The sequence below is a fragment of the Apium graveolens genome, chromosome 4, assembly GCF_009905375.1.
Source record: "Apium graveolens cultivar Ventura chromosome 4, ASM990537v1, whole genome shotgun sequence".
Taxonomy (NCBI): domain Eukaryota; kingdom Viridiplantae; phylum Streptophyta; class Magnoliopsida; order Apiales; family Apiaceae; genus Apium; species Apium graveolens.
In genome coordinates this window covers 129,338,645-129,349,278 of record NC_133650.1, presented here as the reverse complement: position 1 = coordinate 129,349,278, position 10,634 = coordinate 129,338,645, and the positions used below count along the sequence as shown (strand labels likewise).

Genomic DNA, 10,634 nt, shown 5'->3' with positions numbered 1-10,634 from the left:
TAGAGCCATTAACATTTCTAAAGAAGAGAGTTTTGTCAACAATACCTCTTGTGAAATGATTATCTAGAAGGAACTTTGACAAAGTCTCATACCAGGCTCTAGGTGCTTGCTTTAGTCCATAGAGTGCTTTCAACAGATAATACACATGGTCTGGAAAATTTTGATCTTCAAAACCTGGAGGTTGGCTTACATAAACTTCTTCCTCCAATTCCCCATTTAGAAATGCACTCTTGACATCCATCTGATAGACTTTGAAATTGGCATTAGCTGCATAGGCTAGAAAGATTCTGATGGCTTCAAGTCTTGCAACTGGAGCAAATGTTTCATCAAAATCTATTCCCTCTTGTTGAGAATAGCCTTTAGCAACCAATCTGGCTTTATTCCTTATGACAATGCCATTTTCATCCATCTTGTTTCTGAATACCCATTTTGTGTCAATGGAACTCTTGTTCTTTGGCTTGGGTACCAGCTTCCAAACTTTGTTCCTCTCAAATTGGTTCAGCTCTTCCTGCATAGCTAATATCCAATCTGGATCCATTAAGGCTTCTTCCACTTTCTTAGGTTCCTCCTGAGATAGAAAACTACTATATAGACATTCATTTTGAGTAGCTCTTCTTGTTTGCACTTTAGATGATGCATCACCAATGATCAGTTCAAAGGGATGATTCTTGGTCCATTTCCTTTGAGGTGGAAGATGTGCTCTAGATGAGGTGGCCTCAGTATTGTCGTGATGTGAACAGAGTGTTGATCAGTTGAAACTCCCCTTGAGTTGTTGGTCCTTTGTAGGGAACTTGGAGTTCTATCAACTGATGATGTAAATCGATTATCCGTTGATGAACTATGATCAACGGATGCTTCATTATGTACTTCAACGGATGATGCACTATGTCTTTCAACGGATACTGCATTGCTTCTTTCAACGGATGCAGAATTCTGACTTTCAACGGATGCAGTATTTTGTGCATTATCCAAGGGCATATCTTGAATCCCTTTTGAAGTGTCATCTCCATCAATCTCCTCTTCACTATCATCACAATATATCTCAATGTTGTCAAATTTGAGTCTTTCATGGTGTCCCTCATCTGTTAGTCCATCAATCTTTTTATCATCAAACACAACATGCACAGATTCCATAACAATGTTGGTTCTTAGATTGTAGACCCTATAAGATTTTCCAGCTGAGTAACCAACAAATATCCCTTCATCAGCCTTTGCATCAAACTTCCCTTTATGGTCAGATTGATTTCTCAGTATAAAGCATTTACATCCAAAGACATGAAGAAAGTTTAGAGTTGGTTTTCTTCTCTTGAACAACTGATAAGGAGTCATGCCTTTAGCTTGATTGATCAAAGAAATATTCTGAGTGTAGCAGGCACAATTAACAGCTTCAGCCCAGAAATATGTTGGTAACTTTGATTCTTCAAGCATTGTTCTTGCAGCCTCAATTAAAGATCTGTTCTTTCTTTCAACTACCCCATTTTGCTGAGGTGTTCTTGGAGCTGAGAACTCATGCATGATTCCATTTTCTTCACAGAACAGCCTCATTGTCAAATTCTTGAACTCAGTTCCATTGTCACTCCTGATATTCCTAACCTTCAAGTCAGGATGATTATTGACTTGCCAGATGTGATTGATAATGATTTCACTTGCTTCATCCTTTGATCCAAGAAAATAGACCCATGAAAACTTTGAGAAATCATCTACAATCACCAAGCAATATCTTTTTCTTGCAATTGACAATACATTGACTGGTCCAAACAAATCCATATGTAGCAGCTGTAATGGTTCATCAATTGTTGTTTCAAGCTTCTTTTTGAATGATGCTTTCCTTTGTTTGCCTTTCTGATAAGCATCACACAAACCATCCCTTGAGAATTCAACAAGAGGAATTCCTCTGACTAAGTCCTTTTTGACTAGATCATTCATTGTCTTGAAATTCAAATGGGATAGCTTCTTGTGCCATAGCCAACTTTCAACTGAACTTGCTTTGCTGAAGAGACAAGTAATAGATTCTGCATCTGTAGAGTTGAAGTCGACTAAGTACACATTTCCTTTTCTAACTCCAGTTAGAACCACTTTGTTGTCTTTCTTACTGGTGACAACACAGGCTTCTGAATTGAAGGAAATTGTATTCCCTCTATCACATAGTTGACTGATGCTCAGTAAGTTGTGCTTGAGACCATCAACTAATGCAACTTCATCAATTATGACATTCCTTGTTGAAATCAAGCCATATCCCATAGTAAACCCTTTGCTGTCATCTCCAAAGGTTATGCTAGGGCCAGCTCTCTCCTTAAACTCTATGAGCAGGGAGAAATCTCCTGTTATGTGTCTTGAACAGCCACTGTCCAAGTACCATAGATTTCTTCTTTTTCCCTGCACACCATAAAATCAATCAAGTTGATTTTGGTACCCAAGTTTCCTTGGGTCCATTCTTGTTAGCCTTTCTCCTAGACTTCATTCCTCCTGCATCTTTAGACTTAGGTAACTTTGAGTCAACCTTGATCTTAGATGTAGTTGGTTGAGGTGTAGGGTTAGTCACAGAATCATTTAGCACATTTGGAATTTGATAAGACATGGATTGTGCAAACATGTTATTCCACATAGACATATTGCATGGCATTTGAGGCATACCAAATGCAGCAAGATAAGGATTGTTAAAATATGGCATGTTTGCAAAATGTGCATAAGGATTCTGTTGAGACATAACAGGCATAGCATGCAGAGGTGATGCAGACATATTAGGCATGGAAGAGGGTACAGGAATGGGAGTTTTCTTAATAGATTTGCAATTAGCAGATAGATGATTAACACTACTACAATGCACACAGCTTTTTCTAGGAGCATACTTATCAGGTGTGTAATTGTTATGTTTGTTAACCCCTACCTTCCCATTTCTATTAGATTTCCTTTTAGTTTCCTTTTTATCCTCAACCACTTTGAGCCTATTCTTTAACTGTTCTAAGGTCATGTGCCCTATATTCACCTTACTGACATCTTTGGATGTGCTTACTTCTCCTTTGACAAAGTTCTTGGAAGTTGAACCAAACTTTTTGTTGAGTTTCTTTAGATTTTCACTTTTAGAAACATCTGCCTGTTTTAATTGAGGAACCTTCAAAGGATGCTCCTTTTCTTCTTTCAACGGATAATTTTCATCATCCGTTGATTCCACATCCGTTGACAGCCCATCAATTAATTCCAGTTTCTTTTTGTTTTTATCCCAGGCAGTCTCACAGAATGATTCAATTCCTTGGACCTTGGCAATTTGAGCACTAACATCCCTAGATGTCTTCCAGGCTTTAATCACCTCTTGCTCTCTCTCTAATTGATTAGAAAGTATTTCTACTTTCTTAACAGATTCAGCTAGTTCATTTTCAACAGATATATAATGTAGCTTAGTTTTCTCTAGGTCAATAAACTTATCTTCTAACACAGCATTTCTATCACTTAAAAACAAATTGTTCTCTTTAATCCTACTATTTTCTTTAGCAAGAGATTTAAGAGACACACGCAAATGATACAGTTCAGTAGACATGTCATTAAAAGCATCATTGCACTCTTCTTTAGTAAGCTGTGTTAAATCAGTAGTGATTACCTGGTTGCTTGATGAACTAACTTCATTTTCCTCAGAATTAGCCATGAGAGCCAAGTTGACATATTCCATATCTTCATCCTCTTCTTCTCCATCAGCTGCCCAGTCTTTTTCTTGAGTAATGAAAGCCCCCTCCTTTTACTTGAGCAGATCAAAATATTTCTTTTTATAATCTACTTGGTCAAATTTCTTCTTTTCAGAAGTTGGCTTTCTGCACTCACTTGCAAAGTGTCCACTTGTACCACAATTGTAACACTTGAACTTGGATTTGTCCACCATGTTCTTATGAGGTTTAGTGGCTTTAGTGTTTTTCCTAAATTTCATCTTTGCAAATCTTCTGGACAGAAATGCAAGATGCTCATCAATACCATCAGAGTCATTGATAAGTGGCATTTTATACCACTTAGAACGTCTTAAAATGGCTTAAATTGGTGTCTTGAAATCAAGTATTTTGTGTATTTGATGCGTTTTTCTAGTGTTTATGCATTTCAGGGTATTAGTTGCATTTCGGAGGAGGAATCATCAAGAATAAGCCTTGGCATGTGTTCACCATTGCGAGAGGAAAAGAACGGGCAGATTACGGCGAAGAAACGGAGCAAACATGGAATTTTTCCAGAAGGGTCCTGCACGCCCGCGCAGCAATGCTGAGCGGCCGCGCAGCAGCCTTGCGCGCCCGCGCAGAAATGCTGAGCGGCCGCGCAGGGTCGGGGGAAAAGATATATTATTTTAGACTTCTACTTCTGTTTGGCTTCCAACTTCTATGTAATCTGAGTTTTATGGGACTATTATATAAGTAGATTTGAGACGTTTTTCACAGAGTATTAATAGGAGATTATGTTTTAGATTGTGTTTTGCAAGAAGCGAAGGAGATAAGGAAGAAGACCGATTTAGCACACCGCAACGAAGAGGAAGCATATATTCTTGTGATTCTTGTTTCGTTGTAACGTTGGATGCTAGTTTTCTTGCTTTGATTTATTTACTCTTGTGACGTACTCTGTTTTAATATAATTAGTTTAGTTATTATTTTCTTGTGTCGTTTATCATGATTTCATATGAACCCATGATGGCGATAAGTTCTAGTATGGGCTAATCGTGATCATGGGGTTGCAACGGATTTATTATGGAATTCTTTAGTTAATTGTTTAAGACTTTAGTATGTGATGATTGCATGATATCTAGTATTGGTTGTGCGTATTCGTCTTATGTGCGTCGCGAACATATAAGATAGGGTGTTAATCTCTTGTGAAGCGACGGTGGATCTTGAGATTTAGAACTTGCGATACTAGCATAGGTTCATGTACATTGTGCATGATTAGTGGGTAACTCTAACAGTTTTATTTGCCCTATGTAATCAAAAGGAATAACTTGTGCTTAAATCGTTGTGTTGTCAATTTCTGTAGACATATAGGAACTCAACATAATTGATGACTATTCAACTTCTATCTTAATTGTGGATGCTTGGTAGAATGATATTAGTACAATGAAAGTTGGCTTTTATCAGTTTCGTGTTATTCGATTAATATCATCACTGTCACATGCTAAAGGTAATAACAATGGCTATAGAAGGAAGTAATAATGAAGTTGTGATCTCATGAGTGTTTTATTATTGATAAATTGAAGTGTTAGTTAAGTGGTTAATTAAGTAGTTAATTATAGTTAATATTTAATCAACAATTTTAAGTGTTATTATCTTAACATTGAGAAGTAATCATACATTGGTGAGTGAGTTAAATTAGACAATAAATTAGTCCGAGTCTTTGAGGGAACGAACTAGAAAGTATTCTATATTACTTGCGAACGCGTATACTTGCGTGAATATTAGTGCGTGATTTCGCCCTAACAAGTTTTTGGCGCCGCTGCCGGGGACTCGGCGTATTTGTTTAGTTTATGTACTTACCATCATTGGTCATTAGGACTCAGTGATTAGGACGTAGTAGTTAATTACTCTTTTCGGTTGTGTTTCAGGTACTTTAGCAAGTGTTTATGCAAACTCGTTCTCGTGCTCGCAAGAGGACCTTAGATACAGCTGAAGGAAAAGACGAAGTTCTTGATACTCCGGAGAAGTTAGATTTTGAGGATTCGGATTCAGGAACTGAGCAGAAAGAACCAGTAAACATGGGAGATCGTATTGTTCAAGCTGATCCAGCTCTTATGGATTTTTCTCGGCCTAAAATTGATGACATTTAGTCAAGCATCCTTCATCCGGCTATTCAAGCTAACACCTTTGAAATCAAGCCGGGCACTATTCAGATGGTGCAGAATTCTGTTTCTTTTGGAGGAGCGGCAACTGAAGACCCCAACATGCACATAAGGAATTTTGTCGAGATCTGCAGCACTTTTAAGTATAATGGCGTGACTGATGAGGCTATCAAGTTGAGGCTTTTCCCATTCTCACTGAGGGATAAAGCTAAAGACTGGTTACATTCTGAACCAGCTGGGTCCATCACTACGTGGCAAGATCTTGCGCAAAAGTTTCTGGTAAAGTTTTATCCAATGGCAAAGACTGCTGCTATGAGGAGTGCTCTTACTCAGTTTGCGCAGCAACCTACAGAATCTATGTGCGAGGCTTGGGAACGCTACAAGGAAATGTTGAGAAAATGTCCACATCATGGAATGCCGGATTGGATGGTAATCACTGGTTTTTATAATGGTTTGGGGGCCCAATCTCGGCCCATGCTCGATGCAGCAGCTGGAGGCGCCTTATGGGCTAAAAGCTATACTGAGGCGTATAATCTTATCGAGACGATGGCTGCAAATGAGCATCAAAACCCAACTCAGAGGATGACATCAGGCAAGGTAGCAGGTATTCTGGAAGTTGATGCAACCACCGCTATTGCAGCCCAGCTCCAAGCGCTATCAATGAAGGTTGATTCTTTGGCTACGTATGGAGTTAATCAAATAGCTATGGTTTGTGAGCTTTGTGCAGGTTCTCATGCTACGGATCAGTGTTCTCTTGTCAACGAATCTGTTCAGTATGTGAATAATTATCAGCGACAACAGCAGCCTGTGCCAGCAACCTATCATCCTAACAACAGAAATCATCCAAATTTCAGCTGGGGAAATAATCAGAATGCTATTCAGCCACCATATCAGCAAGGAGTGAGTAAACAGTTTAACCCACCTGGATTCCAGTAACCACAGCAGTATGGTACAAGACAATCATATCCTCAACAGGGAAGTGCAGTTGCACCTACTAGTGCTGATTTTGAGGAACTTAAGCTGTTGTGCAAGAGTCAGGCGGTTTCTATCAAGACCTTGGAAAATCAAATCGGTCAATTAGCCAATGCAGTGCTCAATCGTCAACCTGGCACTCTTCCCAGTGACACGGAAGTACCAGGCAGGAAGGAAGCTAAAGAGCAAGTCAAGGCTATTACCTTAAGGTCTGGAAAAGTAGCTGATGCTGAAAAGGCAAAAGAAGTCGAAGCTGAAGTTAGAGATGAAGAATCTAAGCAAAGGGAGAAAGCGGCGGAACCAAGGAAGATTACTGTTGAACACACTCTGCCTGAGGCTAATACAGGGGAGAAACAGCTCTATCCTCCACCACCTTTTCCTAAGAGATTGCAGCAACAAAAGTTGGATAGATAGTTCGGGAAGTTTCTGGAGGTGTTCAAGAAACTTCACATCAATATACCTTTCGCTGAGGCTCTGGAACAAATGCCTAGTTATGCGAAGTTTATGAAGACTATTCTTTCAAGGAAGGTGAAACTGGATGACCTTGAAACCGTTGCTCTCACGGAAGAATGCAGCGCGGTTCTGCAACAAAAGTTACCACCAAAACTGAAAGATCCAGGAAGCTTCACCATTCCTTGCACCATTGGCAATCTAACTTTTGACAAGTGCCTTTGTGATTTGGGAGCAAGCATTAATCTGATGCCCTTGTCGATCTTTAAAAAGCTGGATCTGCCTGATCCGAAACCCACATACATGTCGCTACAATTGGCTGACCGTTCCATTACTTACCCAAGGGGCATAGTTGAGGATGTGCTCGTCAAGGTGGATAAGCTCTTCTTTCCTGCTGATTTTGTTATTCTGGATTTTGAGGAAGATAAGAAGATTCCCATAATCTTGGGGAGGCCTTTCTTGGCTACTGGCCGTACCTTGATAGATGTGCAAAAAGGGGAACTTACTATGCGGGTTCAAGATCAGGATGTGACCTTCAACGTATTCAAGGCAATGAAATTCCCTACAGAAGATAAGGAGTGCTTAAAAGTGGATGTGATTGATTCTGCGGTTACTTCGGAACTCGATCACATGCTAATGTCTGATGCATTGGAAAAGGCCTTAGTGGGGGAATTTGACAGTGATGATGAAGATAGCAACGAGCAATTACAATATCTGAACGCTTCTCCCTGGAAGCGAAAGCTGGATATACCATTTGAATCTCTTGGTACTTCTGAACTCAAGAACGCTGAAGAGAAGCTCAAACCATCAATAGAGGAAGCGCCTACCTTAGAGCTCAAACCATTACCTGAACACTTGAGGTATGCCTTTTTAGGTGATTCATCTACGTTACCTGTTATTATTTCAGCTGACCTTTCAGGTAGTGAGGAAGACAAGCTCTTAAGGATTTTGAGAGAATTCAAATTGGCTATAGGATGGACCATAGCAGACATCAAGGGGATAAGTCCTTCATATTGTATGCATAAAATTCTGTTAGAGGAAGGTAGTAAGCCAACTGTGGAACAGCAACGAAGACTGAATCCCATCATGAAGGAGGTGATGAAGAAAGAAATTCTGAAATGGCTAGATGCAGGCATCATTTATCCTATTTCTGACAGCTCGTGGGTGAGCCCTGTACAATGTGTTCCTAAGAAAGGAGGTATCACTGTGGTCGCAAATGAAAAGAATGAGCTCATCCCTACTCGAACAGTTACAGGATGGAGAGTATGCATGGATTATAGGAAATTGAACAAAGCCACAAGAAAGGATCACTTCCCTCTCCCATTCATTGATCAAATGCTTGACAGATTGGCGGGACATGAGTATTTTAGTCTTCTGGATGGTTATTCCGGGTATAATCAGATTTGTATTGCACCAGAGGATCAGGAAAAGACTACCTTCACTTGTCCATTTGGCACATTTGCTTTTCGTAGAGTTTCGTTTGGGTTATGTGGCGCCCCGACCACCTTTCAGAGATGTATGATGGCTATATTCTCTGACATGATTGGAAATAACGTCGAAGTGTTCATGGATGACTTCTCCGTCTTTGGACACTCATATGATGAATGTTTGAATAATCTGCGCGCCGTACTCAAAAGATGCGTGGAAACTAATTTGGTGCTTAATTGGGAGAAATGTCATTTTATGGTGCGTGAAGGCATTATCCTTGGGCATAAGGTCTCTAGCAAAGGTCTGGAGGTGGACAAGGCCAAGGTGGGAGTCATTGAAAATCTTCCCCCACCTAATTCGGTGAAAGGAATCCGTAGTTTTCTCGGTCATGCGGGTTTTTATCGGCGATTCATCAAGGACTTTTCAAAGATATCTAAGCCGTTGTGCAATTTACTTGAGAAAGATGTGCCTTTCAAATTTGATGATGAATGTTTGGCAGCATTCGAGACTCTCAAGGAGAGTTTGATCACGGAACCAGTTATTACAGCACCAGATTGGACAGAACCGTTTGAGATGATGTGTGATGCGAGTGACTATGCGGTAGGTGTAGTTCTGGGACAGCGCAAGAAAAATCTCTTCCATGTGGTCTACTATGCGAGTAAGACTTTAAATGGGGCCCAATTGAACTACACCACTACTGAGAAGGAGCTTTTGGCTATAGTCTTTGGCTTTGAGAAATTTCGATCTTATCTGCTTGGTACGAAAGTGACAGTATTCACTGATCATGCAGCTATTCGCTATCTGGTTTCTAAGAAGGATTCGAAGCCGAGACTCATTCGTTGGGTGCTTTTACTTCAAGAATTTGAGTTAGAGATCAAAGATAGAAAAGGTACCGAAAATCAAGTAGCTGACCATCTCTCTAAGTTGGAGAATCCCGATTCTACTTCACAAGATAGGACGTTAATCAATGAATCTTTTCCGGATGAGCAGTTGTTTGCAATTCAGGAGGAAGAACCATGGTTTGCAGATATTGTAAACTATCTTGTCAGCAATATAATGCCTCCTAATTTGACATCCGTGCAAAAGAAGAAGTTTCTGCATGAGGTGAAGTGGTATATGTGGGATGAACCATATTTGTTTAGACAGGGAGCTGACCAGATCATCAGGAGATGTATCCTGTTCTGTGAGACGGAGGGGATATTACGAGACTGCCATTCCACGGTTTATGGTGGACACTATGGAGGTGAGAAGACGGCAGCTCGTATTCTGCAAGCAGGTTTTTTCTGGCCTACCTTGTTCAAGGATGCTCATCAGTTTGTTTTAAGGTGTGATCGTTGCCAAAGAGTGGGAAATTTGTCAAGGAAGGATGAGATGCCATTAAATGTGATGCTTGAAGTCGAGGTCTTTGATGTATGGGGAATAGATTTCATGGGGCCTTTTATCTCATCTTGCAATAATGAGTACATCTTGCTGGCAGTCGATTATGTCTCAAAATGGGTCGAAGTTAAAGCTTTACCGACAAATGATGCAAAGGTAGTACTAAATTTTCTTCATAAGCAAATTTTCACAAGGTTTGGAACACCTCGGGTAATCATAAGTGATGAAGGATCGCATTTTTGCAACCGTAAGTTCACTTCTATGATGCAGCGTTATAATGTGAATCATCGAGTAGCTACTGCCTATCATCCGCAAACAAATGGTCAAGCGGAAGTGTCTAACAGAGAGATAAAGTGCATTCTAGAGAAGGTTGTTTGTCCGTCAAGGAAGGATTGGTCTTTAAAGCTCGATGAAGCTGTTTGGGCTTACAGAACAGCATACAAAACTCCACTTGGGATGTCACCGTTTCAGTTGGTGTACGGTAAGGGATGTCATCTACCGGCGGAGCTTGAGCATAAGGCCTACTGGGCATTGAAGAAATTGAACCTGGATTTAGATGCAGCTGGTAAGAAAAGAATGCTTCAGCTTAATGAACTTGATGAATTTCGACTTCAAG

At 40.1% G+C, this 10,634-nt stretch overlaps 1 non-coding gene across 1 annotated transcript; it reads right to left on the bottom strand.

The window, feature by feature from the left end:
- Positions 1–6,100: 6,100 nt before the first annotated feature.
- On the bottom strand, positions 6,101–6,207 carry LOC141722316 (small nucleolar RNA R71). The gene has a single exon (XR_012575334.1). It is a non-coding gene; the product is annotated as a small nucleolar RNA R71 (small nucleolar RNA).
- Between the last annotated feature and the right edge of the window lie 4,427 nt (positions 6,208–10,634).